The sequence below is a fragment of the Alligator mississippiensis genome, chromosome 6 (genome assembly GCF_030867095.1).
Source record: "Alligator mississippiensis isolate rAllMis1 chromosome 6, rAllMis1, whole genome shotgun sequence".
In the NCBI taxonomy this organism is placed as follows: Eukaryota; Metazoa; Chordata; order Crocodylia; family Alligatoridae; genus Alligator; species Alligator mississippiensis.
The window spans coordinates 10,978,021-11,004,847 of NC_081829.1; the positions used below are offsets into that span (position 1 = coordinate 10,978,021).

General features: G+C 48.7%; 1 protein-coding gene across 4 annotated transcripts in view; it reads left to right on the forward strand.

The window, feature by feature from the left end:
* The window catches only part of PTPRU (protein tyrosine phosphatase receptor type U), a 312,312-nt gene that overhangs the window by 109,588 nt on the left and 175,897 nt on the right, over positions 1–26,827 (forward strand). The gene's annotated exons all lie outside the window — the stretch shown is intronic.

Below are 26,827 nucleotides of genomic sequence, written 5' to 3' on the forward strand. Positions count from 1 at the left end.
TATTTAGTTTAATTTGATTAGAAAGTGGTTTAAGCTCAATTGAAATAAGGCTCCTCGGCGGAAATAAACATCCACGCAGCTCTTTTGTACCGGTTTAATTCAACTGATTTAAAAGTGGATGCAGCTTCCCTATGTAGCCAGTGCCTCTGGGGTTCCCAGGCATCACTCTCAGGAGGCTCTGGAGCCAAGGAGCATGTGAGCAGCAGCCTTATCCGTGTCTGAACTCTGCCCTCAAGTCTGGTTTTGTAATAACCATGCATTCATACATGTAGTGGTGTTGGCAACTCTCGCTGTTTTATCGAGCCTGTGGTTGCTGCTGTGCTTTCTTAAAGCCTCAGCTTCGGGAGTCACATGGTTCTGTGAACATCTCAGGTTAATTTAAAAAATAAAGTAAGTTTCTAGTTTTTTTTGGTCAAAACCTGAAAATGAAACCTCCCACCCCTTCCTCCAGAAGATGGATCAAAACAACCCCAAATGTCATATTCTTTTTCAGATCCCAGGATTGTTAGGCCTATTTTAGGATTTTGTGTGGATGCAGACTCATGATTTTTTAATGTAAATACAGTTGGCAAAAATGTCCCACGAAAAAAAACAAGATGTTTGCTCTGGTCCCATGAGGGCATATGGATCTAAAATCCACGAGCGCCACAGGACCTGAGAGGAGGGGACTGGGCAAAGGTGTTTTTGGGTGCTCCTTCCCTTTTTACATTGGTGCTCAGTCCTGTTCCAGTGTCCCAGGCAGCTTTTGCCAAGCCAGCGCCCTTCTTAGTGCCTCATTGCTCCCCTCTGCATAATGGGGCACAGTCATCCTTGTGCAATGAGTGTGACCCTCCTGTTATGGGGATCAGCTGGATGCTGGGGGTTGGATGAGCACTCAGCATTGTTGTTAATGCAAGGAAGGGCAAGAAAGAGAGATCAGAAGAATGAGTGAGTGTCTCCTTGGGCCTTCCCCTGTGTGGGTTGTCTAGCATAGCATTGCCAGGTATGTTTTTAAGGGTGTGGGGTTAAACCCCTTCCTCTTGGTAGGCTTGGTGGAAAGGGGTGAGGAAGCCTTCCAGTCCCTTGCCTATCTCCAGTCCACTCCAGCCGCATGCTGGACGAACAATATTTCACATCAACATGGCCTCTCAAGGGAACACTTTGCAAAGGAGTCTCGTGGTCTTAGATTAAAATGAGTTTTTGTTGGAGATCAGCCAATTTCAGGAAGCATAGCGTTTATTTGAACAGATGCTGGCTGCTGGCCATCATCCTTCTCTGCCTGCTTTGTTTTGTTTTATTTTCTTCCCCTTCTTTTGATTTGTTTTTTTCCCCTGCACGTAAAGAGGAAAGATTTCTCTCTCCCACATCCATGCCTGACTTCTCTTTCCCTTATTATTTAATTTAAAGGGACAGTTGTCACAGTGCCTAGAGCAGGAGCTCTATTGATGCAGCAATCTGGGGTGATTACATGGGACCCCAAAGAGAAGAGAACCCAGGAAAATTGTATGGTACCATCATGCCTAGAGGCTTCAGGTAGAGTCTGACGCCACGTGAGACAGAGCCCCTTTCCTAGAAGAGCTTAGGGATTGGAGGAACATACAGGTAAGGTAGAAAAGAGGGAAACAACTAGCCTGGCTTTATTGGCTTCACAATAAAGAGAGAAGAAAACCCAGCTGTCCTGATCTTAAAGGGATACCATTGGAAATAATTCTGGGCTGCAATTCTTGCAATCTAGTAGAGAGGAATAGTCACAGAGGAGGGTTAGCAAGCAGTGCTCACATGCGGAACAGAATCCCCCCAACTCCTCCCTCCCTGAAAAAGCTCCGGAGAAACCTGACTGCTGCCCCAGTGTTCCCCTTCTGGCCAAGTTAGTCCCACGCTGCCTTCAACCTAGTCTAATGATGCCAATGTCTACACAGAACTCCACCTGGTCTTGTGGAGGCATTGTGGTCCAGTGGGTTGGCCACCATGCAGGGAGTCAGGAGATGGGGGCTTAGTTCCTAGCTCTTCCAGTGAGCCATGTGCTTTTGATCAAGTCACCTCTCTTCTCTGCATTCTCCTTGCCCCTCTGTCTTGAGTTTTTGGCAGTGAAATCCCGGCCTTCTTGAAGTCCAGCGGTGTATTGCCTTTGACTTCCAAGGGGCCTCCCTGTTGTATCTATGCAATGCCTAGCACAGTGGAGTCTAGAGACTGGTAGGGGCCTACAGGTGATGGTGTGAGATGAATGATGATCAAGGATGACCAGCTGTCTGTGGGAGTGGGCAGCCATCCCTCCTCCAGGTTCCCAGACCTCTCCACAGCATCAGCATCATCGAACCCAAACTCTGCCATGTTGCTGAGGGAGGTGACAGGAACCTACCTAGACAGGCTGGCACGTTGGGCAAAACGGATCCAGACGAGGTTCAACATAGAGAAATGCAAAGTGCTGCATCTGGGAAAGAAGACGTAATTCTCCCACTTTACTCAACGTTGGTGCAGCCGCAGCTGGAGTATTGCATCCAGTTTTGGACGCCACACTTCAGCAAGGACGTGCTAAAGCTTGAGAGGGTCCAGAGAAGGGACACATGATCAAGGATGTGCATGGCAAGCCATACGAGGAGCGGCTGAGGGATCTCGGACTCTTCAGCCTAAAGAAAAAGAAGGCTTACCAGTATATCAGAGGCGTAAATTAGGGGCTCAGCGAACAACTGTTCACCAGGGTGCCCTGGGGGAAAACTAGAAACAACGGCCACAGACTCCTAGAAGATGGTTTCAGGCTGAACATTAGGAAAAACTTCTTTACAACTAGGGTGTCCAGACTATGGAACAAGCTCCCCCCAGATGTGGTGCAATTATCTACTCTAGAGGTCTTCAGGAAAAGACTGGACAGTCACCTGGCTGGGGTCGTCTGACCCCAGATGTCTTTCCTGCTCATGCAGGGGGCTGGACCCGATGATCCTTCGGGGTCCCTTCCAGCCCTATGTTTCTGTGAGCCCACAGAAAGGATCTGGAGTAGTTTGAGTCCTTGCTGGAAGGGATGTGTCCAGAGAATAATCTTGGTGATTGACCTCTGATGAGGATCTATTCACTGTCTCCATGTAGCAACTCGGAGTGTTTGAGTGGCTGTGGGTTTACATGCAGGTGAGTTAAAACTCGATCAGTCTTCCTGCGACAAGTCCCACCATCACTGTCACTTGGCCACAAATAGTAGGGAGAGGAGCTGGACCCTGAGGAAGGACATTAGAAAGGCAGAGGGGATGGATGTGGAAAAGTACAACCACTAACATACTCTGGGACAGGAATAAGATTGACCTAAAACCATGCAATTCGGCTGGAGGAAAACCAGCTTGGCCAGTTGACCACACCAGATCTCTGAGGATGTTAAATGCAATGAGGAGTGTTTTATTGAATGTGAAAATGAGAGGGGGTATGTAGGGCAGATGCAGCCTCAGTGTCAGTGAGGCAGAGATACCTGTAGACCTAGCACTTATCAGATATTTCTCAATAGCTGTCTGCTACTGCTCTCTGCAGGAATGGTGACTTAGTGCAATTTGGAATGATCCCTATACTGGTTGCAGATGGGATCAAGACAGAGATGTGCAGCTCTCCTGGGAGCTGGCTGGAAAAAATTGTGATGCAATGCTTTTTTTGTTGGAAATTGCCAGTCTGTTAAAACTGAAATGCTTTGCTGAGCTGGTTTGAAGAAGTTCTGGCTAAACTCAGGCAATCTTCCAGCTATTTTGCTTGCTCAGTCCCTTTGCAGCCCAGGCTGCCAGTGTCTGTGGCTCTGGAGCAGCTTGCTGTGTGGACTGCATCTGGGCTGGGGATCTCAGGGCTACCCGTGGCCTTGGCTCCAGTGCGCCTGCCAGGTGGATGGTCATGCAGTCAAGGTTTCCTGGCTGCGCTTCAACCCATGGCATGGAGTTTTCTTTAGAGACTACTGAAATGAATGCCTCCATTTTTCCAATTGTAACCCCCCACCCCTGGGTTGCAAAGGGTTAAGCAGAGCGTGGTGATAGTACCGGTTATTCTCCTTATTCTTATGTCTGGGAGGGAAGCTGGTGTGCCCGTGGATCTGTGCGTTGGTGTTTCAGCTGATGGTGCTCTCCCAGAAACCGACCTCCTGTATGCCAAAAGGCTAAAGGAAGACTTAGCAAAGGCCTATACTACTGATTTAGAGGCTGCTGCAAGGCTGGGCATAAAAAATAAGGCTCGATATGACCAGCAAGTGTGACACCAAGACTTGCAACCTGGTGACAGTGTGGAACTTGGGCCTCCCTGGGAAACACAAGATACAAAATCACGGGGAGTCACCCCATATGTAACTAGGGAACAGCTTCCCAATTGTTCAGACTATCGGGTGAAGCCTGAGCATGGGCATGGGAAAGAAAAAATGTGGCACCAGAATCATCTTCTACCCACTGGACAATCGATGTCTCATGTGCTAGGGGTTGATCCCGAGATTCAGACATTGGCCATTGTCCCTAATAACTGGACCTATGCTCAGATGCTAGAGCGGAGAGCCCTATGCACAACAGAAGGAGAGGGCTGGCCAGTACCGCTGTCACAGGGGGAAGATAGTGAAGAGGAAGATGAACATTTGTGACTGGGATAGGCCATTGACAGTCACAAGCGAACACACTTCCCTGCAGATCATTTTCCTCAAGCAGAGTTTCCCCCATCATGAGGACATCCACCTCTACCCAATACTTCAGGAGAGGTAGATGTGAGGCTGAACCTGGATGCTGTAGAGTCTACACGGTTTCCAGCACCACTTGCTGTGACTGCTAACAAGAAGGATGACTTGCCAGATAGCGAAAGAGAAAAGGTCATGGAACCACTTTGGAGATCAACCAGAGACAGCCACCCTGTATCCTGACCTATGACTAGCTGGGGCATCCTACTGAATGGCCATTGCGAGTAGCCTGCAGCCGGCTGTGTCCTCACCCTACTGCCTCGGTCATTGCTGTAGATTCTGGACACCCTTCCGGCTACCACTGTTTAACACTGTGGTATAACACTGTGCCTAGTCAGAAACCACAATACATTTGCAGGGAGGGAGACTGTAACCCCCACCCTTAGGCTAAGCAGAGAGGGGTGGGGCCACTCCAAGTGCAGGGAAATCAGACCCAGAGAACTGGCCTGAGCTATGGCTCCCAACCTGCCCTGGCCACCACTCAATAGGAGAGGGAGGAGAGGGCCAAAAGCCAGTGAAAATGAAAAGCAGGGGACAGTAGGTTGACCTATAGCACCCAGGCTGCTTTGAAGGTAGGCAGGAAAGAGGGAAAGAGGAACTGCAACATGGGAGTGATTTGCTTGGATTCGGCATGGATGGAATAGGAGAGGTCTTGCTCCCTAATATGCTTGAAGGACCATTGAAAAAGGCCCCAGGAAGGATCGACTTTCCTGCAGAGGAGACTGCAGCAGAGAGAGAAGCAGACTGCTGCTGCGGAGTAGGACCTGACTCGGTTGCACTTAAAAGACTGCAGAAGTTAGTGCCGTCAGCATGGTTGTGGAGTAGTGCAAGTCCGTGTGCTATCCGGGACAGCTGGGGCTGTGCAGGTGAGGATTCTCACCCCGAAGGGTCCTTTTGGGGCTGTTTGGGGTCGGGTTTCTAAGTTGCCCTGTTAAGCTGAGGACAGAATTAACCTGTTTTCCATGCAGGGGTTCATGGGTTATATTACAGGTTGATGTTCTACTGCCTAGGGGTATAAATACAACTGGCTTGTTTGTGCTGTACTGTTAAACTGCTGAACTGTTGGGGACCCTGTGTCACCACCACCACACCCCTGTATCCCCTCCTGAGAGGGGTTACACAAGCATTTTTAGGAGTATTTGTTTCATAGAATTTAATATATATATTTTTAAAAATGTTCTAAATTGGGAAGGCAGTTCTTGAAATCTCAGAATCCTCCCTGAAATGGTGCTCCTGTTCTTCATGCACTTCTACTTGCCGTGTCCTTCAGGAGTCCTTATCCTTGCACAGGCCCGTTCCAAGCACTGACCTTTAAATACCTGACCCTTGCATCATTTATGTGTGCTGAGGTAGTGATGCCAGCCAGGTGGGTAGGTAAATGAGCCAGGATACCTCTCCATACCCTGGCCATGAGTGAGGGGGCACTGCTATACCTTGCCAGGCCCCTAGCGTCAGTACAGGCTCCTTGCATCAATCGCTTGGAGGTCACACTCTCCCATATGCTGCTGGTGTTTCTCCTTCAGTTGACAGATGTGGTCCTGGTTTCCAGATAAATGGCCCAGGGGGGAGAAAACAAACCATCAGCTGCAAGAGTGACTCACTGTCTACAGTCACAGAGCAGGAGGTATTAGCTAATTGAGCGGCAAGGCACAGGTGTTGGCCAGGGACATGGGAAGTCACTGTCACTCCCAGTGGCATAACTAAGTCAGTGTGACTGGGGCAGTAACTGCAGGTGCTGACTTGTGGGGGGTGTGGAAAAATAACAGCTGTTATTTATTTATTTATTTATTTTTATAATATATTTTGTGTTCCAGATCAAATTAGCCAAATCTGTTTCAAATCATATTGATTGAGCAAAACTCAATTGTTCCAAAAACTGTATCAATTGAGCAGGCAGAACGCAATCATTCTAAACGCCATGTATGGTGCTACAGCTGGCGAGCATCCTCCATCCCAGCCTCTCGCCCTGGGACTTCAGGTGCTCCCAAATCCATTATCAGGCATCCTACGTACAGGCTTAAGCCCAGAGATCTTGGGGTTTGGTGCCCCCAGAAATTACAGGCAAGCATCCTCCATCCCAGACTCTCAAGTCCAGGATTTGAGATACTTCCTGCACCCTGCTGTAGCTGTGTGGTTATGCCAGTGGTACCAGCCAGTGGAAGTTGTTACCGTCTTGGGTACCCAGCTGTCTTACTCTGAGAAGGGCAGGGCATGATATGTCTGAACAGGGGCAGACGTGCCTTTCCCAGGGCAGAGGACAGTGACAGGCCCACTCCTATCACATCAGCACAGGCTGCTTATTCTTTCTTTTAAAGTCCAGCCCTCATCAAAGTGAGAGACAGAGTTTGAGGACAGTGGGATAAGACCCCCTCCCAGCTCCTCTAATGCCTGCAGCATCTCTTCTAATGCAGCCCTGAGGCCTCCTAGGCACCTTTGCCAGTGCCCCTGCAACCTGCTGCTCCCCTACACAGCTCCGCCTGTGCCTCTCAGTCCCGACCTGCAGCCTGCCTTGTTTTTCTCATCCTTGACATCTCTGGAGTACAGGCTCCTCAACTGTGTACTGTTTGCAATGGGGTCTCATCTAATCTGACTCTCTAGTATTTTGCCCTCTGCCCATCATTAACCTATCTGAGCACTAGGGCAATGGTACAGTACCACTGATCTCCATTTCTCTAGTGACCTACTAGGAGTAAGGGTTTGATCTCATGTCCTCAGGACATGACTGGTTAGCACACTGTCTGGTTCATATGTCCCGTGTGCTCCATTGTCAATAGATCAGCCCGTGAAAGCTCTCGTGCAGTGGCTCCCAGTCTTTTCCTGTTGTGACCTCACTTTCACTTGCCTTGTGACCCCAGTTCCAGCCCATGATTGCATTTCTATGGGACTTGTGCCCCCAACCCCTTATTTGGGAAATGCTGCTCCCATGTGAGATTACACCACCTTGCATATCAAGCCTGGCTAACCCACTTCATTCCCTCAGAAAGAGTCCATCATCGTCAAAGGGGAAATATGTAGTTCACAAAACACCCATGAAGCCCCAACATGGCTTCTGGTGGGTGTGGGTATGTATACATGGTGGGAGGGAAGGGTGGATTGACTTCTGTCCTTTCTCAACTTACCACTGCTGGTTGATTAATTTCCAGTGTTCTTTGTGTTAGAGCTTTGCTGTGTCAAGACTAGGCCTCTGTTGTGCTAGGAGCTGTACAATTTCATGGTAAGACTGAGAGTACCCGCTACAGTCTGACCAGACAAAGCAGGAGGGAGGGGGAAGCAGCCTTCACTATCTCTCTTTGGCAGATGGGCCACATAGACCCAAAGAGTTGGAGGGCCCAGAATTTCTGAAGGTCTCAGGTCCCATTTAAGCAAAGTTTTCAAAAGATCTCAGCATAGTGGGTACATGGTGCATGCTGATCTCTTTGTAAAATCTGTGCATGAGTGTCCCAGCTGGACCTGGGGAAGACTGGGCAATTTAGGGTGATGTGGTCTTGGTACTTAAACAGATACAAAGCTCTCAATGGCCTAACCTGAAGGTAGGGACATGTACATGTGGCTGTAAATAGCTCAGGCCATGTCCCCACCCTAAACTTACTGGGTCTTATACATGTGCTCCGGGAGGCATTGGAGGAGAGGGGGTACTTTAATTAGAGTGGCTCCGAGAGCCGCTCTAATTCAGGCGCCTGGAGCATCATATGTATCAGTGTCCCTGCACTGAATAACGGTGGTGGGGCACTTTAACTAAAGCTCGTTGAACAAGCTTTAATGAAAGCACCCCTACCGCCATTTTTCAGTGCGGGGATGTCGATACACATGACACTGGAGTCTGCTAGAGCATGGTAATTACCAGACTCGATTAATCGAGTCAAAGTGTTGCAATTACAGTTCATTGGAGCAGCCTCAGTGGACGTGTATAGGGGCCCACTGTGCCCAGTAACAGCACCCTCAGGTACATCACTGCTCCAGGCTGGCTGTGTTCTAGTTTCGATGCTGTATAATCAGACCTTTTGGCACTTGTGATAGATTAATTAGCACTGGTGAGTGGCAGGGCTCTTTAATGCAACCTCACACTGTGTTTGGTAGGCTGACTGCGTGGACACAGGCTCACTGAGGGTTATGCAGAGAGGCTTATGGTCTTGTCCCTAGCCTCATTGTCCCCCCCCTCACTCCGAGTGCCAGGCCTATACGGGCAACGGGAACCAAACCTAGATTCCTTGGGTCCTTGTCCTGTGCCTTGTGCAGGGGATCAGGCTTCAGCATGGCCTCTCCTAATTTATGCAGAGTAAATGAGTTCTGAATCTAGCTGACTATCCCTTTAACAGAGCCTCCCTTACCTCTGCTGTGCATTAATAACTCTCCACCAGAGGTAACCAACGGTGCTGGTTTTTCACACCCTCTTTTTTTTGGAAGCTTGAATTAATTTCCAACTGTAATTTCATCCTGGGGATTTCTGATTGCTCGCCCAGCCCTATCCATTGCCATTTGTATGCAAACGGAGGATCTTAGTTTTCCACTTTCTCCACCCCTGTCTCTTGCCTGCACAGCTCTAGTCTCATTACTTGGAAAGGGTGAGGCTTGGAAGGGTTGACAGGAAGATATTGCTCCCTAGCACGGCTTGATTGGCTGCTAAGAAAGCTGGGAAGATTTGCAAGCGCACAGTAGCCAGGGCCCAAACAGACATGCGTAACCAATGTATGGTTATTGCCGTCACCATGCATTGGTGATGGCGATAACAGTATAGATAACAGGTTGTTTTATACAATCATCATTCAGACTTCATCAGCCTTGCACTTTCCTCTGAAGCAGCTCAGGAATCTGAGGTCCTTAAAGATGCAGGCGCCTTGGAAATTCGAGGGCTGGCAGTAATGTCAGCCTCAGGGGAAATGCTTGTAAAGAAGGGCAGGCTTTTGAGTGTGCAAAGCTTGTTGGGCATTAGGGAGGCTGGGTGGTCTCAAGGTTGGGGGTCAGGACCTGAGTTCTGTTCCAGGTTTTGTCCCTGCCATTCTGAAGCAAGTCCCTTCCTCTCCCTCTGCCTCAGTTTCCCCTGTCCTCCCAGCCTCCTTAGCTTTCTCGGGTGGGACTGTGGGAATGCCCTTGCCCTGCCCTTTCCATCCATCCATCTGATATTTCCTAAGACACAGAGTCACTGCTTTCACACAGTTCCCCAGACTTGCTTCTCTGCCTGCAAGAGGCATTCCCACAACCCAGTGCCAGGCCTGGCTCTGACTTTCCAGAGGGATTTGACCGAAGGCTGCATCAATTCAACCTTCTCTTTTCCTGGCCTGTTTTGATTTAAAAGCTCTTGCCAGTGGGGCAGCCCCACCAGAAGCACGTGCCTTGTTTTCCTGAGAGGTCCACCCAATGCAGCACAGAGCACCAGCGCTAATGTGCTGTGCACACAATTGGTTTGATGTGCTGGAAAAGAGAAAAAGAAAAAGCCGTTGTTGGGATTGATTGTTCAAAGAGATTTCCTGAAGGAAGATTCTGCGATGCTCAGACCGGCTCCCCACTGGCACCTCTTCTCTGCTAAAGCATCGTCGGGCCTATAATCCCCTCCTTGCCTGGCGCCTTTTAATATCTTTTTTTTTTTCCTTTCTGTGTATTTAAAAAAAACACACAACAAAACATGAAAGAGACTGAGGGAGAACAGCCTCTCCTTTCCCCTCTTTGTAGGTTCAGAGCGGATCCTGCGTTTGGCTCCAAATACGCGTGCCAGTGGCTGGGAGAGAACAGTTGGCGGCATTACAGGCCTTGGCACAGCTCCCCAGAGCTGCAGCCTGCCAGCAATTTCCAGTCCTTGTCCCCCTCCGCCCCCTGCCCGGAGCTGTACGACTTTCCTATTGTCTGTGGCCCCGGTCACAAGTCTCACAGCCTTGATGATGCCGCCGAAGAGCGTAGGAAGTCGGATTAGCAAGACTTTTTTATTTTCCCCCCACTGGCCCCTTGGAGCAGAAATGGGGAAGGGCTGGGCTTGGGGTAGTGGTTTGTTAATTGGGCTTGGAATTGGGTTTTCACAGCTGCCTGCAGTGGAATTCAAAGAGACTTCGTTAAAGGAGGCTGCTGTCATGTAGCTCAGTGCAGTCGCGTCCTGGGAGTCCTCCTGGGGAGAAGTGATTTTTCTCACAGTGCTTGTGAATTGTGCTGGAAAATATGGTTTGATTAAATGCTGGGCTGTTCCCCTCTTCCCATTTTTTTTCCTAGTGGATTTGGCTCTGGTGTGTAGTGCACTGACTGACAGCCCTGAAGAGAGGAGAGGTTGGGTTGTTTGGAGGAGCAAGGCAGGCTTCCCCAGTCTCTCTCCACCAAGGTGTCCTGGCCTGGAGCTGGAGGGCGGGATGGGGCATTTAGTTTCTGTGACTTGCTTACGGCTCAGCCTTTTTGTGTTGGAGCTTATTTGTGTTGATGGCCACTGAGATGTGGACAACTGGGTGGGAGGAACTTGAGACTCAGCAAGCTCATTTCACACGCAGCTACGAGCTGGATGTAGCTCCCATTCACTGCCACCCTACTAGGCTGCATTTGAAAACTGGGTGGTGGTTGAATTTCCTTTTCTGGAAGGAAAGGTGGAGCCTGTTAGAAAGATGCTACTGGTTGATACTCTGATTCAGTGCAATTTTAAGGGGTGGTCTCTCCCACATTCAATTTGGGGTTCTTATAACATCTAACAGCAAAGTTTGCTGGGTGTGGATTGGCCCACATATACTGGACATTGTCATATGAACACCAGCCTATTGCATGTGTCTCTTTCCTCTGCCTTGACATAAGGATATTTTTTTTTTTTCCTTGTTGGTTGATTGGAGTTTTACTCAGGACACAGAAACCCAGATGTGAGGTCTGTGGGCTTATTTTCAGGGCTGTGGTGCTCATGTAGGAACCTGAATCCATCTTCAAACCCTCCGTGACCAAATTGCAAAGCTAGTTCTTCCAACAAGAGCTTGAATTTTGCCAAAGTGTCTAATGATTTTGGTCACCTCAATTTTGGGGAATTCAGTGTGAGACCCCTTAATGGAGCCCGGTTTTCAGACGTTGCTGAGCACCCACATCCCCCTTGTCAGGTGTTTCAAGGTAGTGTCCCCAAAGCACTAGTGACTTGAAAATATAGGCCAAAGATTTCATATTTCATAGATTTCATGGACATTAGGGGCTGGAAGGGACCTTGTGAGATCATCGGGTCCAGCCCCCTCGGCATAGGCAGGAAGTCAACTGGGATCAAGTGACCCAAGCAAGAAATATATCCACCTGTTTTTTTGAAGGAGTCCAAAGTAGGTGCTTGCACCACCTCTGGGGGGAGTTTGTTCCAGACCCTGGACACACGCACTGTAAAGAACTTTTTTCTTATGTCTAGTCTAAATTGGCCTTCCTCGAGTTTATGGCTGTTAAAGCTTGTTATCTCTTGGGGAGCTCTGGTGAACAGCTGTTCTCCCAGGTCCTTATGCACCCCTCTTATGTAATTGCAGGCTGCCACCAACTCCCCCCTGAGCGTTCTCTTTTCTGGACTGAAAGGTCCCAAGTCCCTCTGCCTCTCCTCGTCTTGGATCATACGAGTGGCTCTCCTCTGGACTCTCTCAAGCTTCTCCACATCCCTCCTGAAATGGGAGGCCCAATACTAGATGCAGTACTCCAGCTGCGGTCTCACCAGGGCCAAGTAAAGCGGGAGGATGACTTCCCTAGTTTTGATTGAGAGGCATCAGTGAATGCACACCAGAGTTTGGTTAGCTTTGCCAGCCACAGCATCACTTTGGTGGCTCATATTCATCTTGTGGTCAATCAAGACCCCCAAGTCCCTTCCGGTTGTGGTGCTAGTGAGCGTAGCACTGCCGAACCTGTAAGCATATTGGGGGTTCTTCCTACCAAGGTGTAGCACCTTACACTTCTCTGCATTTGAAGGCCATCAGGTTTTGGTCGGCTCACCTTGAGAATGTGTCCAGATGTGATGTGCCAGCCCAGCATGGGGCACCCTTATCAACTGTCTTTAGACACCTGCAATATGAATGATAGCTGTGCTGGCCTTTCGGAGACAATTGATGCCCAGACTTCCTGCATCCCAGTGCAAGGTTGCAGACAACTCCTTGGAGGGTGGAGGCCTGGCTGTGGTTTGCTTCCAGAGTCTTGTTAAAATTCTACCACAAAGCTGATGGGCAAGTTGGAATGAGTTCCCTGCCTCCACTTCATCTTTTTGCTCTCTGGTTACTGCTAAATTGTGCACAGTAAGGGCTCAGGAACAGCTGTGCCACATACTGGCACCTCTGAGCCTCGTTAGGAAGATTCTTGTTCTTTCTTCAGATTTTCAGCTGTAATTAAAAAAAAAAAAAAAAAAAAAGGAGGTGGGGGGGGGAAGAAGAAAGAGAAAGCTGTTAACAAGAAAGTCTCAGAAATGTGAATGGATGTAGCTCATATTTACTTAGGTTTGCAAAGAACCTGGAACGGAAGTTGGAGGGTGTGAACTGCCCTGGGCATCTTTGGGGAGGGGCCATCTTAGGGTTGGCTTTGGTGTATGATGATGCTAAGTTAAAAGTCAACTTCAGCTAGTTCCTTCTCATGTCAGAAAGGAGAGGGCGGGTTACAGATCCGCCTAATTGCCTGGCAGCAATGTCTCATTTGGGTGCCAGCACTTGGTGGCTTTCAGGAGGCATCACCAGCCAAGAGAGAAATGTGAGGAACCCACCAGTGATGTTGTGCAGCCCTGCTGCAGGGGAGCCAGGCTCAGGGAGTGTCCAGATACTCATAGCTGTGCGATCGCAGTCTGGATGCTTGTGCAGCGGACCATGAGCAGCATCTCATTCTGACAGCACTCTGGATGAAGCTGATTTTGTAGGTGGTGCTTGGATGAGGACCATCCCCCTTTGCCCCTTACGTGACTTGCTTTCAGGATACGGTTTACACCAAGCGAGGTGGTTTACCAGAGGATACAAGGGAACCCACTGTTGGAAAGCTGGCAACTGAATGAATAGGCTTTAAGAGATTAAGTGTGATATAGATTGATCTGACCTTAGTAATGAACTCTTCCTGCAGCCACAGGCAACAGAGACACTGTCTCCTCTCTTAGTCCTGTGCCAGTCACTCACTATAGGCACCGAATGGACTGAGTGAGGCAGGGATATGGGATCTTAGAGCTGGCAGGGACTGCAAGAGTCATCTAGTCCAAAACCGGGCACAGATGCAGGCTTCATAGTTCCTAAATCATCCCTGACCGGTGCCTCTCCAGCTTGTCTTCTTCTTGGATGCCTCCGGTGAAGGAGATCCCACAACTTCCCTGGGCGCATTGTTCTGCTGCCTGACTGCTTTTATAGGTAGGACATTCCCCTTGAAGGCTGACCTGAATCTGCTTTGCTGTGGTGTAAGTTTGTTACCTTGTGTTCTGCTTTTTGTGGCAAGGAAGAACAATGTTTCTCCATCTTTACAGCAGCCTTTCAGGTATAGGAAAGACGGGCTCTCTCCCCATTTGATGATGGCTTTTAAGATGTGGAACAGACTGGGTCAAGGGTGAGGTTTAAGGCCCCGGTTCTACCACAGGATCCATAGCTTGGAGCAGTCTGTCTCATCTAAGTCTGATAATGGATGGCTTCCTCTAAATAAAAATATGGGCTAAACCACTTAGGAGAGCCCTGATGATCTGTGCACCTTGTTTAGTGCTGGTTTTAGGTTCAGTGAATGACCTTGTTGCTGTGTTTTCTTCCATCTCTGATGCAAGATGGGCCTGGAATATATTATCAAATCCATTCCCCGGGAGGATCAGCCATACCTAAACCTTTTCTGATCGTTTTTGTCAACCTGTTTGTAAAAATGTCCAACAGTGGAGATTCTGCAACTTCCCAGTGCTTAACTGTCCTTACAGCTAGCATGTTTTTCCTAATACATAGGTTAAAACTCTCGGGATGCAGTTTAAACCTATTACTACTTGTCCTATCTACAGCAGACAACAAAAGCAATTTATAACCTTCCTCTTTGCAGTGACCTGTTACATATTTGAAGACTGTTATCGTCTTTGCTCAATCTTCTCTTCTGTAGGTTAAACAAACCCAACTCTTTCCACATTTCCTGGGGGGTCGTGCTGTTTAGACCTCTGTTCATTTTTTTTTGTTGCTGTCTTCTGGACTCTCCAGTTGGCCCATTCCTTTCTTGAAGCGTAGTGCCCCAAATGAGACAAGCCAGCTGGGGCCTTTCCAGTGCTGCGTGGAGGAGTTATTTCAGGAGTCTGCCATGCGATGGGTCTGTTTATATAGCCCAGGAGGGTGTTTTGCCTTTTTCACAATAATACAACATCGTTGACTCATTTCAGTTCATGATTTCCTACAGCTCCCAGATCCTCTTTCTGCAGAGAAGTAGATCTTGCCATCTTAATGAGTTCCCTGCATTCTTGAGGAAATCTGGAGCATCTGAGCTTTGGCAAGTTTTTTACAAACAATCCTTTTGCTGTTTACTCCTTACTCGGGCACATGAGAGAGGTCTGTTCCCATTCAGGAAGTGTAAAACATTTTCTTTGGAGCAGGGTTGAGCTGACTCACTCTTTGGCTCTTCAGCTTTAGTCTGGGATGATGAGTCTCAAGCCTCTGAGTTGTGGTGCAAACCATTTCCTGGTGAAGACTCGGACTCGGAGAACTAATTCTGCAGCTCTAGCTCCTTATATTTTCCAAATGGGCAAAGGGATTTAGAGACAGGTCTTATTTAAAAACAAAGCTATGGTGTGTGTCTAAACCCCATCGCTGACTATTCTCAAAACTTTCTTCGGGGGCTGTTAAAGGGCAGCCTTTTGCAGAAAGGGTTTGGAAATGCTTTCTCCATTAAGGTTTTGAAAGTCTTATCTGTTATCTGTTTCTCCAGCACATGGACAGGATTTAAAGTAAAACGGCTGTTTTGATCAGTTGTTATATTGGCCATCTGGTAACTTCCTGACTGTCCCCACGTGATGTGGTGTGGTGCAGTGCCCAGAATCTCAGAGAGAGACTTTGGATCATTCTCCAACAGGAATCCAGGCTTTTGTGCTGAAGGAGAATCTTCATGAGCTAAAAGTACTATAGGGACCATGACATGCAGTTTAAATTTCGGCCGAAAGAGGCTAGTGTTGCATCACCACATTGTCCATCTCTTTTCAATATTTTATCTGAAACGCAGCATATGTTAAGTGTAAAATAACTTAAAAAAAAAGATTTTTATGAACAGTTTATATTGGTAGATATCAACCTTTTTAGATGTCTGGCATCCCTTGGAAAACGCTAGCTCTTAGCTTTCACTCATTTTTGACTACTGAAAAATTGTAGAGCGATTCTTCTGTTGCAAAGAACTGGGAGAGAGCAAAACAGGTCAGAATGTGCTTGACACTATAGATTACAATTTGAAATCTCTGGGTTTATCCTGTGGATCATGTGTAGGGCACACCTCCCAGTGCTAATATGGTGCAGCACCCCATGGTACCTTGGTTGAGAATCACTGTTTTATACAAACAGCTGTCACCGGTTCATTGTCTGTGATGAATGGGAATGTTGTTTGGATTTTGTGGAAGCTATAATTGGACACAGCTTTCCAAAATGATATCCACTGAAACATTCAGAGTAAACCAAACTCCCATTTAAAAAGGGGGATTACAAGGAAGGTGATGGATTATCTCAAAACTATAGATCGGTGTGTGCAGCACCTAGCATAGTGAGACCCCAGCCTTGTTTGGGGCTTTGAAGCACTACCTTCATGTTTAAAATATCGCCTTTCATTGTTTGTTTTACTGTGGTTCTTAATGTTATCATGGATGTGTTTGAACTCTCTGGAAGGCGTTCAGAGTAGGTGCTTGAACCACCCCCGGCGGCAGTCTATGCCAAACCTTGGGGGTTCGGACAGTAAAGAAGTTCTTCCTTATGTCCAGCCTGAAACGGTCATGGAGGAGTTTGTGACCGTTCGACCTTGTCATCCCTTGGGATGCTCTGGTGAACAGACGTTCCCATATAGGGACTCTGTCATTATAAGAAACCCACTTTTTTCAAACCTCCTGCTTTCCTGTGCATTTATGTGGGAGTTGTTCCAGAGTCCTGTTTTTCAGGAGCAGGCATTGCTTTGCTTGTGTTGCTTTGCTTGATCCCTAATAATTCTCTTTCAAGTGTTTCTACTTACAACACCCAGCTCTTGCTGCGTACTTTCCATTGCAAGAGAGCTGGGTATCATCACCCATCTTGGAGATGGGGAAACTGAGGCGTGGGAAGGCAAAGGGACTTGCCCAAGAATGCTCAGGAAGCCAGTGGCAGATCCAGGAGCAGACCTGAGGTCTCCTAAATCCCAGCATTTCACTCCCTCTGGAATACCACACTCCTTCCTTTTAATTAGGGTGCTTATAATTAATAATATTTAAATTGAGTCACTTTTCCTTGTGGTCAAATTCAGATGTCTGCAGGCTAGAGCTGAACTTTGGCTGTACCTTTGCTGGTAGCAGGGATGAGCCCTGGAGTGCTATGCTGCTGGGCATGTATTATCTTGCACACTAGAAGGGAAGCACAGACACTCCCTTTCCATGCAGTCCTTCACCTTTGTCATTGAGGATGATGTATAGGAGAGCTCCTCCCGGCTGTCTGGGGGTCGGGCACCTGCTGCCAAGCAGAGCTGTCCTTGAGATGTCGGCCAGTGCCGTTCTCTTTTCTCATTAAAAAGGCAGCGGGACATATTACCTTGCAGAGGCTGGGCCAAAGCACGGCAGGTACTGGGTGGGATACCTTGTCCCTCCCTTTCCCCCCTCCGCACCAGGAGAGCTTCCTTCCAGCATGACCCTGAACCCTGCAACACCTCCTCACCCAGCTCCAGCTTTACCAGTGCTGCTGCACCCCTCTCTGGGAGGGGGGCAGGATGGAGCATAGAGGAATCTGGAGGAGTGATGTGGCCCCTGCCTGGGCCTGTGTATTAAGACATGCTCTTTTCATGGGACTTGTTGGGTTTTTGCCCTGAACCAGGAGCTTAAAAAAAAAATAAAAAATCCACAATTGGTTAACCCTTTCGGTGTTGTCTTGCTTTTTGTCCACACATGGATCAGAAAGACCCTTGAGTCAGAAGACAAACCAACAACCAGATGGAGATCTGTGTGTGTGCGTGTATGCACATGTCTCTACAGGTGTATTTTAGAAGTAAATTTTTCTAGCCTTATCCATTCTGGTACCCAGTATTTAACACAGTCTTCTTTGACAAGGATGTCAAGCCTTGGGCCCTTATTGCTGTGCCATGCTACATCATTGCACTTGTGGCTGTTGTGGGAGGCAGCAGTGAGGAGGTTAACAGCTTTCTCAGGTACCTGCAGGCTGGCCGCGTGGGTTCGGGGCTTCCATGTGACCCTCTAGTATCTGCCCTGCTGGGCTGAGCCGGGAGACGAAGGCAGCCGGTCGGCCAGCCCCCAGAGTCCGCAGCGTAGCTGCGATCACTCTGGAGCGTGGCTCAGTTGCTGGTGAAAATTTCGATCCATTTCCCGTTGTGGTCTTACAAGTTGCTAATTCATTGGATTTCTCCCTGGGGCTGGCTGTGTAATAGCCACCTCCCCCTGCTTGTGGAGTCTTTTCCGCCCGTCTCTATCGATTTGTTTTGGAGGATACATGCTCTTAGTTGCTGGCTTCTTTGTGCCGCAGACCCTTCTCCCCCTCCCCCCCCACGTTGCCCACCGCTGCTGTGGAGTCTGGGCACTGGGACTTTGCAAGCTGTTCAACAGCCTGGACTGACAACAGCAGGAGCATGAACTGGAGGGGCAGGGGAAGCTGGCACTAGCTCATTAGGGCTGTGTGAAATTTCAACAGCCGTGGGTGTTTTGGCCTGTTTCAGTGTCTGAAACACCGAATCTGAAACTAAATGGAAGGCTCTGAAACACCTCTGAAAGTAAACAAAACCATCCAAAAAGTTTTGGAAGTGTTTCGGAGCTGGGCTTGCAGGGAAACAGAAACTAAGAAGAGGGAGAGGGAAGAGGGGTGGAAGGACTGCTCTAATATTAACACCTGTAGCTGGCCAGTGTCCGCGATCTGTCCCTGAAGTCTCTTCCAATCCCAGTGCTCTGTGGGAGGGATGGCAGCCTGCTGTCATCCTGCACGCAGATCCAGGGGCCCACACCTCCCCTCCTGGCAGAGCCCCTCCCCCGTGCAGTGGGGGGCAGCGGGGATCACCCCCCCCACCTGGCACCCACATGGAAGCTGTTGCATCGCGTGGGTGCAGTGCAGCTTGGCATGGCGTCGCTCGCTGTCTGGGAGCTGGGGTGGCTCCACCTGTCACCGGGAGCATGGCACTGCTCAGCCCCGGCTCCCAGACAATGCGTGGCACCCTGCCGAGCTGCGCTGCACCCACGCCATGCGGCAGCTGTTGTGCAGGTGCCAGGTGGGGGGAGCGATCCCCATTGCCCCATGCTGCATGGCGGGGCTCTGCCACGAGCCCTCAGAGGCCCTGGTCACTGCTGCCAGAGCTGGTGAGTGCAGGGCTTTTTTTTTTTTTTTTTTTTTTTGTAAGTGCCTGGACTAGACTGCGGCCGGATGGGGGCTGGGCAGGGCAGGGCAGCTATGGGGGCTTCTCCCACAGCTCCCCCCACCCAGGAAGAGGCAGGCACAGCTGGAGGAGCCATGGGAGAACCTGCAGCTATCTGGCTGTGCCTATTTCTCCCCGGCTGATCCGAATCTCCAAAACAGTGTCGAAACTCTGAAACAGATTCGGCTGAATCGAAACAGAACAGGGATCTGAAACACCAAAATGAATCACTGTTTTCCGAAACAGCCAAATCTGAAATCGAAATGAGACATGGCTGTTTCACACAGCCCTACAGCTCATCGTGTAGGACTTTAATTGCAGTATACCATGTCTGCTGCCATTACAAGACAGATGGTACAGTGGAGGCTTAGTAGCTGAAGCTTAGTAGCTTGGGTGATATGCCGTTCACTGAAATAGTGGTTCAAAGCCTTGCCATACTGGGACCCCTGCCCCTTGCCTACCTGGGGCAATCCCTTCCATGCAGCAGTATGGGAAGGGCAGGGCTATCACAGCCCTCTCACACCTTTTGGCCTCCAAGCTGAGAAGCCATGACCCATGTCAATGGTATGATTCCCAGACCTGGCTAATAAGCACTGCAACCTGTTGCAATCTGATGCATGTTTGGTCCAATGAGCGGCTCTCTGGCTGTATCCTACTGGACAGGTGTCAGTGTTTTAAAATGTACAAAAACCCCCCAAATGGTCTAAGAGGAGGGACCAGAACAGCATCTTTCTCAGGCTGTGGGGTGACACTTCCAGCCAGTGCCGAGACAGTGGGGATGAGGTTAGGAGGCTTGCCCTGCTGTGCCTGAAGTACTCTGTAGAACACTGTTCGGTTCTACAGTGACCAAACAGAAGTGAACCCATTGGAAGCTGCCTGGTTTCCTGTCCCTGCCACCTGAGCTTGGATCCCAGGGCCTCCAGGGATCCTGTGCTGACCCACTGCCTTAGAGCTGGAGTCTCCTGGTCATTCCCTGCCACAGATTTGGGAGCCTGGTGGCTGCAAACTCTCTCAGGGGCTCTCGGGGCCCGATCTCCTGGTTCTGCTGCAGGCAGCCTGGAAGCTCTGAATACCAGCTTGGGCTGGGACTGCCAGGGTTTCCAAGCTCCCTGCTCTGTGGCAAGGGGCCTTTTCTGATTGTGGGGAACTTGCTTTGCTCCCCAGAGTTAAGGCAGCCCAAGGAGTCCCCAAGAATCAGGGAAACCAGCTGCTTTGTTTCACTTAGGAAGAACTGAAACAAAACTTTTTTGACTTTTCCAAATCCCAGACCTTTGAGCTTTGCCTTTTGCTGGAAAATTTCTGCTTTGCATCTGATTGGGAATGAAAACTCATTTGAAATACTGGGATTTCCTGCAGAACAGGAGTTGTGAGCTTTGATCAGCTCCAGTCATCAGCCTCCAACCTAGGACCTTTCACTTAGCTCCTGAGTTCACTGCAGTACAGACGCCCTTCCTGGCTTGCTGCAGTAATTAATTTCTCAGGTATGTTGTACAGAGCACCTTCAGTGAATTCACTCTACATTACAGTCGGTAACAGCAAGGTCAGACGCTCCCAAGAATCGGTGGTAGGTTTGCTCTGAGCCTGTAGCATCGTCTTGGAACTGATTTTAGGTGTTGCTTCTCTTAATGCCACATCCAGTGAATCTCAAAGACCCCTGTCAGTCAGCGTGCTCATCAAAGAGAAGTCCTATAGCAGGTTGATTTGCCAGAGCCTACACCTTGTCTTCCCCAGTTGCAGGCCACGGCAAAGAACTGGAAAAGGAAAAAACGGTGATTCACCAACACTTCCACCACTCAAAGCACTGAGCTCAGACTCCCTGCGATTCCATGGATTCCTTTATCATTTATATGGTCATTAGGAGGGCAGAAATTTTGGATCAGACCCAGGGCCCAGCCAGTCCTGTCCGGTCTGTCTCCAACCTTGTCAGTATTAGCGCTGCCAGACTTAAAAAATTATCTTGTTTTAAGGTGAATTCAGCCCTGGTACAGTGAATTTTAAATAATTGTGAAAGCGGCTAAAATGTTCAATAACTTGGGAAGGTCTGAAGTGCTCACATATGAAAGAAAAGGTTCATACTTGATCAATTTTCCCGAACCGGATGACGTTAAATAATCTGCGCGTCATCCCTTGTGCACTGTCTCACTTTGAGACGTGTTAGACCCTCTGCTAAAGGCAAATATCACAGCAGAGGACATTGATTCGGAAGTTGAATTTAGCTGAAAGTTTCATGTGCTGGGAGGCAAAGAAAAGGGAAGTGATCCACATATTTGCTGTTTATGGCAATAGGATCATATATGAAGACAAAAGTGCTTGCGTGCTCTTCCATGCTGCAATGCGTGATCCTTTTCGGTAAATAGTTTTTTGGAGGTTCCAGTGTTGCGTTTCCATTTTTCATATCTGGCAACACTGGTTGGGACGTGCTGCTTGCGAGAGAGGAACAAGAAACCCTCACCGCTATGAGAGAAACTCTTGTAGGAGAGGGTTCTCCGACTCTTATTAGAGGTCAGCTCCTGCCGTCAAGCAGGAGGGTTTCATTCCCTTCCAGAAGTCATGGTTATTTGTGTTATATTTACGGTTACAGCCCTGTAGATTCTCATTCTGCCTATAAACCTCCAATAAAAGGAAGTTACTTGTGTTGTTTAATGCCTGACTGGAAGGTGCCTGGAGATTTTGGTGGTGAATAGGCCTTTGGGAGGCCATGTAGGCAGGCGTGTGTGACTGTTGCAAATGACTGCTCAACTGCTGAGCCCTGACAAAAATGATAGCAAGTTTCTGAAGCGCACGACACGGTGCTTTGTCTGAAGATCTGTACGTGGGTGGATTACGGCTCTGCCAACGGAGGTCCATACACCAAGTGCTTGGATTGAAGCGTCTACCGGCAAAGAAATCTGTGCCCCACACACTACGGAAAAGTGAGCCCCATAATACCGGGGGTGGTGGGGAGAGGGGCTGTGGATCCTTGGTTATGAATGTTGTGGTTAGATGGGATCTAGGCTCTGTGATAGGGTATATAAGCCCCCAATAGCATGTTGCTCTCTGGGATCTGGGGCATGAGTTCAGATTCTGTCTTATTCCTTGGGAAGGGGGAGCACCTAATCTCGTTGACTGAGCCCATAGACGGGCCCCATTTATCCTGTGCGCTGGAAAACATTGAAAAGAATTTAGCTGTTCAGGTGGGGACAGAGACACAGTCACGGGACTTTGAAGCTAGCTGCACCCCAAGAATAATGCACGGAGGTACTGAACAGTTCAAGTGAACAGCCTGTGAGCTGAAAATGTATTTGACACGACTGCTTGTCTAGCCCCTCTGAGTAATGAATCTGTTAACAGCCTTCAGGAGTGATTCATGAACCAAAAGAAGGCAGAACAGGCCATGGATAATATCCAAAACAAATAGTTTGATCATTTCTTCCTGAAAACCCTTGCAAGCTGCTGCCTGCCACAGCAAGACAGTTGTTCCCGAACGAAAAGCTGTGCTGTGGTACAAACACAAGGATGGTGACAGGCACTGGGCCTTGCATCTTGTTTGTGTTGCAGTTGCACAAATTGATCCTCACCGAGATCAGGGCCCTATTGTACTAGGTTTTGTACAGGCATAAAGGAAGTGACAGCCGTTACCCCAGTTTAAGTAGACCAGACACAGGGAGGGAGGGAAGGAAGGAAAGCAGCTTGTCCAACATTGCTCATCAAATCAATTGCAGAGGCAGACGCTGATGAAGGCCCCTGGTCTCGCTGTGCTATGCTTTGCCTACTGGCCCGTGCTGCTACTTAGCAAGTGGCTGCTTTGTAATCTCTTTCCTATTCAAGCAACAAAACAAAAATCCTTGGATCTTAATAAATTACAGTGGCTCTAAGATGTCACTACAGCTTGAGTCTCACATGGATCCAAATGCCTATTAAACAACTAGATCTAATTAAAGGACTGACATCTCATAGACAAGCATTTTGGCCAGGCGCCTTGTGGAGTAGCCCATGTTTTCTGAGATCGGGAACTAGGGAGGGTTCCTGAAGTCCTGGCTGACTAGCAAAAATGCGTTTTGTCGATAAAGCTGACTTCCTGACCCCTTGATTCAGATTCGTAGGGGAGTGCTTTTAATATGTGACTGAGATGTTCATGGGAACGGCCTGGTTCTTTGTCTTCAAGCCACTTGCATTTTGGTGGGTCACTTACCAGCCTGCAGAGTTTAAACATGTGCAGGCAGCGTGGCACGTACTCTTGCATTCTCTACTTCATCAACGGTAGAGCAATGTTGATTGCTTATAGCGACCCTTTGGATTGTTCCTCCTAGGTCTTTTCCGGTTCTTCTCCTTTTCCTTAGGTTGTAGGACAACACTGCTCCTGGGAAGAGATGTTTCAGGAAGCTGAAACGGGGGGAAAGATCAAGTTCTTATCCGTACAACAGCAGGCATCGCAGCTGTCTTTCAGACTGGACATTCAGCAGCTGCAGTATAGACTGTAGCAGCATTGCTAAGGCCCTGGCAGATGCGATGCTGAGAAGTGAGCCATCACCCAGTAGGATTAAACCAGATTCTTAGGTGAAGCCAGCGTTCAAACCAGACTCATTCTTACTCTCTTCTTTTCTGGCTTGCTTCCTGCTGAGTCTCTCTCTGATCACGAAGCGAGTGTTACCACACTCATGTCAGAGGTATAAGGGCTAGAAACCCAGCGATAGATAAAGTGGCCAATGTCAGTAAGATCTTGGGCACCCGAAAGAAGGCCGTGAGGACATTTATAGAAGATGTGGTCAGCTGTCCGAGCTTGAGCACCCAAAGAGTGCATGCTTGCCTTAAAATGCCCAGCGCCCATTCTGCGTCTGTCTCTCTCTAATGCAGTGGTTCCTTAACCAAGGTGTCAGGGCACCTGCAAGATCCTTGAAGGGTACCACTGAGGCATGAAGAAATAAGCAGATAAACTCAGGCTTAGGCTTATCCCTGCCTGGTTGCTCCCCCTAACTCCTCTGCCTGGCCCCTTTGCAAGGAGGTAAGCATGGTAATAAAGAAATTAATTTATTAAATAGGGTGCTGCCACATTCACAAAAGTTCTGGTGGGGGGCATCAAGTCTAATGGGGGTACTTTGAGTCTAAAAGGCTATCACTGCTCCAGTGGCTTCAGAAACATTTGCATCTCTCTTGCTCTGGTTCAGAAGTTTTGGAGAAGGTGGATGCCATCCCTAGAGACCAGTCTCTCAAGGATACTGCCCTTGGCAGCTGGCATGGCAGCAGCTTTGGGGGCTGCCAGGATTGGGGTTGGTTCCTGGGAACATACCTGTCATTTCAGCTGGGGGCGGGAGTTATTTTAAGTAACTCGGAGTTGTTAAACACTCATGCAGAGTGGTGCTTCATTAATTGCCTTGTTAGAGGGAGATAACCCTAGCGACAGCTACAGCATTACGTAGCACCTGTCCTCTGCCTGCAGGCAGATGCCTGATTTACCTCTGTAACAGGATCGAGAGCATGTGACAATTAATTAACCTTTCGCAGATTAAAAATTGTACATGCTTGGCTTGGAGGATGACTGGGTGCCCCTTGGGAAGGAAGTACAGCAGCACTCTGCAGTGCATGCCTTGGCCTGTCTCTAGGCACGTGTTGTCTTATGTCTTAGACTTAACCTGCCAGCTTTTTGGGTCAGGGACCATATTTGTTTTGCATTTGTACAGCCCCTAACACAGGGGAGTCTTAGTCTGCGATTGGCACTCTAAGATGCCTTGAAGTAGCATCTCAGTACCAATACATCCGAGAGTAAAGTGTTTGGCTCTCGCTGTGAAAAATTCTCATTCCCTCAAGCTTTTATGATGAAGTGAAAGTTGAAAGTACAGATCAGTAACTCAAGAGTAAAGGACATGGCAAGAGTGCTATTATGATCCCCAAACCAGACATTATAAACCCAGGACATTCAGAGTTACAATTATACCCATAAAGAAAAACATGTTAGGTTAAAAAAAATAATACAGGGTTCAGGCAACCAATCTACCACAATTCTGCCCCACAGCGATCTCGCACAATAATTATACTGTTATGCTTAAGACTTGTTAGTGTTTGTGGCCCCGTGTTAGATTAAAGCAATCCTGTGCTTTGTGGCATGGCTCCGAGATTAGGGTCACACTCTGCTTGGAGACAGAGATCTGGAGTCAGAAAAAGCCCTTGTCCCATGTGTCCAAGTAGGACTTGCTGGGACTAGAGCTTGTCTGAGGACTTGGCCCAGGGATTGTAACTGCAGAGAAATGTGGTATTAGCTGCATGGCTGGTTGTGCTCTAAACGGCTGTGAAGTGGCTGGTATTTCTCCCTTGGAGCCATCCGGAACAAATGCTGCTTTGATTTTGATCCAAACCTGAGCCTGAATTTTTCACTCCTGCTTTCCCAGCAAGTAGCAAACGCAGTCTCGGCTCCTGCTGACAGTTCCTCCCCACTAGCTAACTGTTCCCTAAACTGCTAATAATCATTATAGCCTTAGCTTCCTCTTAGCAGCCTTAGAGTAGCGCCATGAAGGCTTAGTGCTGGCGTGAAAGGCTCTGGTGTGGAAGCTGCTGTCGATGGGTGCGTGCAAGGGCAGGTTTAGCCTTGTTGTGCGTGCTGTTGGTGGGCAGCCAAGGTGTCATGGTGCGTGTAATGCAGGGTTTGGTTACTTTAAAGCTTCAGATGAACACACTTGGCATTCATCGATTCATAGATTGTAATGCCAGAAGGGACCTTGGAAGATCATTGGGTCCAGCCCCCTGCACCAAGTAGGAAAGACAGCTGGGGTCAGGGAGTTTTGCAGGGAGATACTGAAAGGCCTTCTCCGAGACCCATCCCTGTCTATGGTTGGCCCTCATGTGCCCTTCATCACTACAGCATCTGAGTGCATTGAGTGCTGTTATCCACCTTGTATAGATGGGAACAGAGGCAGGGAGAGACTGAGTGACTTGCCCAGGGTTACACAGTCAGGCCTCCCAATCCTAGGTTGGCACTTTACCTGCCCTTCTCCCCAAAGTGTAGGAGACCCCTGCCGCCTCCTTCTTAGCAGTTCCCTTCCCTTCTCAGTAATAATCCCCCATCTCTTAGGGCCGTTAGGATCATTCAGTTCAAGGGTTCAGCCACCGCACTTGCAGAACCGGTGCTGTCTGCGTGGCTCCCCTGGACTAGAGGTTTCATTACAGCACCTCATATTGCTCACTTGACTCTGGGGTTTATTCCAGACCAGGTCCACTGCTGGCATAAATCAGTGCAGATGCATTGACTTCAGAGGAGCCACGCTGGTGTATTTCAGCTCAGGATCTTGCCCACGTTGCTCATCTCACCAAAAGGTTCCTGCCTGGTCTGGTGTTTCACATCTCATGAATTCATGCTCTTGCTGTGGTGGGAGGTAATGAGTTCATCTGACTTTGATGGTTTATTGGGATGGTTACAGTAGGAACCCACCATGAACCAGAACCAGATTAGTCCTAGATCACAAAGAGGAAAGCTGTCCTGTGTGGGAGAGGGGACTTCCTTGGGGAACTCGTCCCAGGCTGGAGGAAACTCCCTCGTGCAGTAAGAACTGTCACACACTTTGCTTGACTTACATAATTGCGAGAAAATCTTTGCTAACATAAATGCAGAGCTCTGCCTGCACAGAATGCACTTCATTTAGAAAGGATAAAACCATGCAAGTCCACCTCCCTTCCAGCCCCTGGGGAGAGCGTGAGAGAAGAAGCAGTGACCACATGTGACAAATGCCACATGTGTCCCCCTTT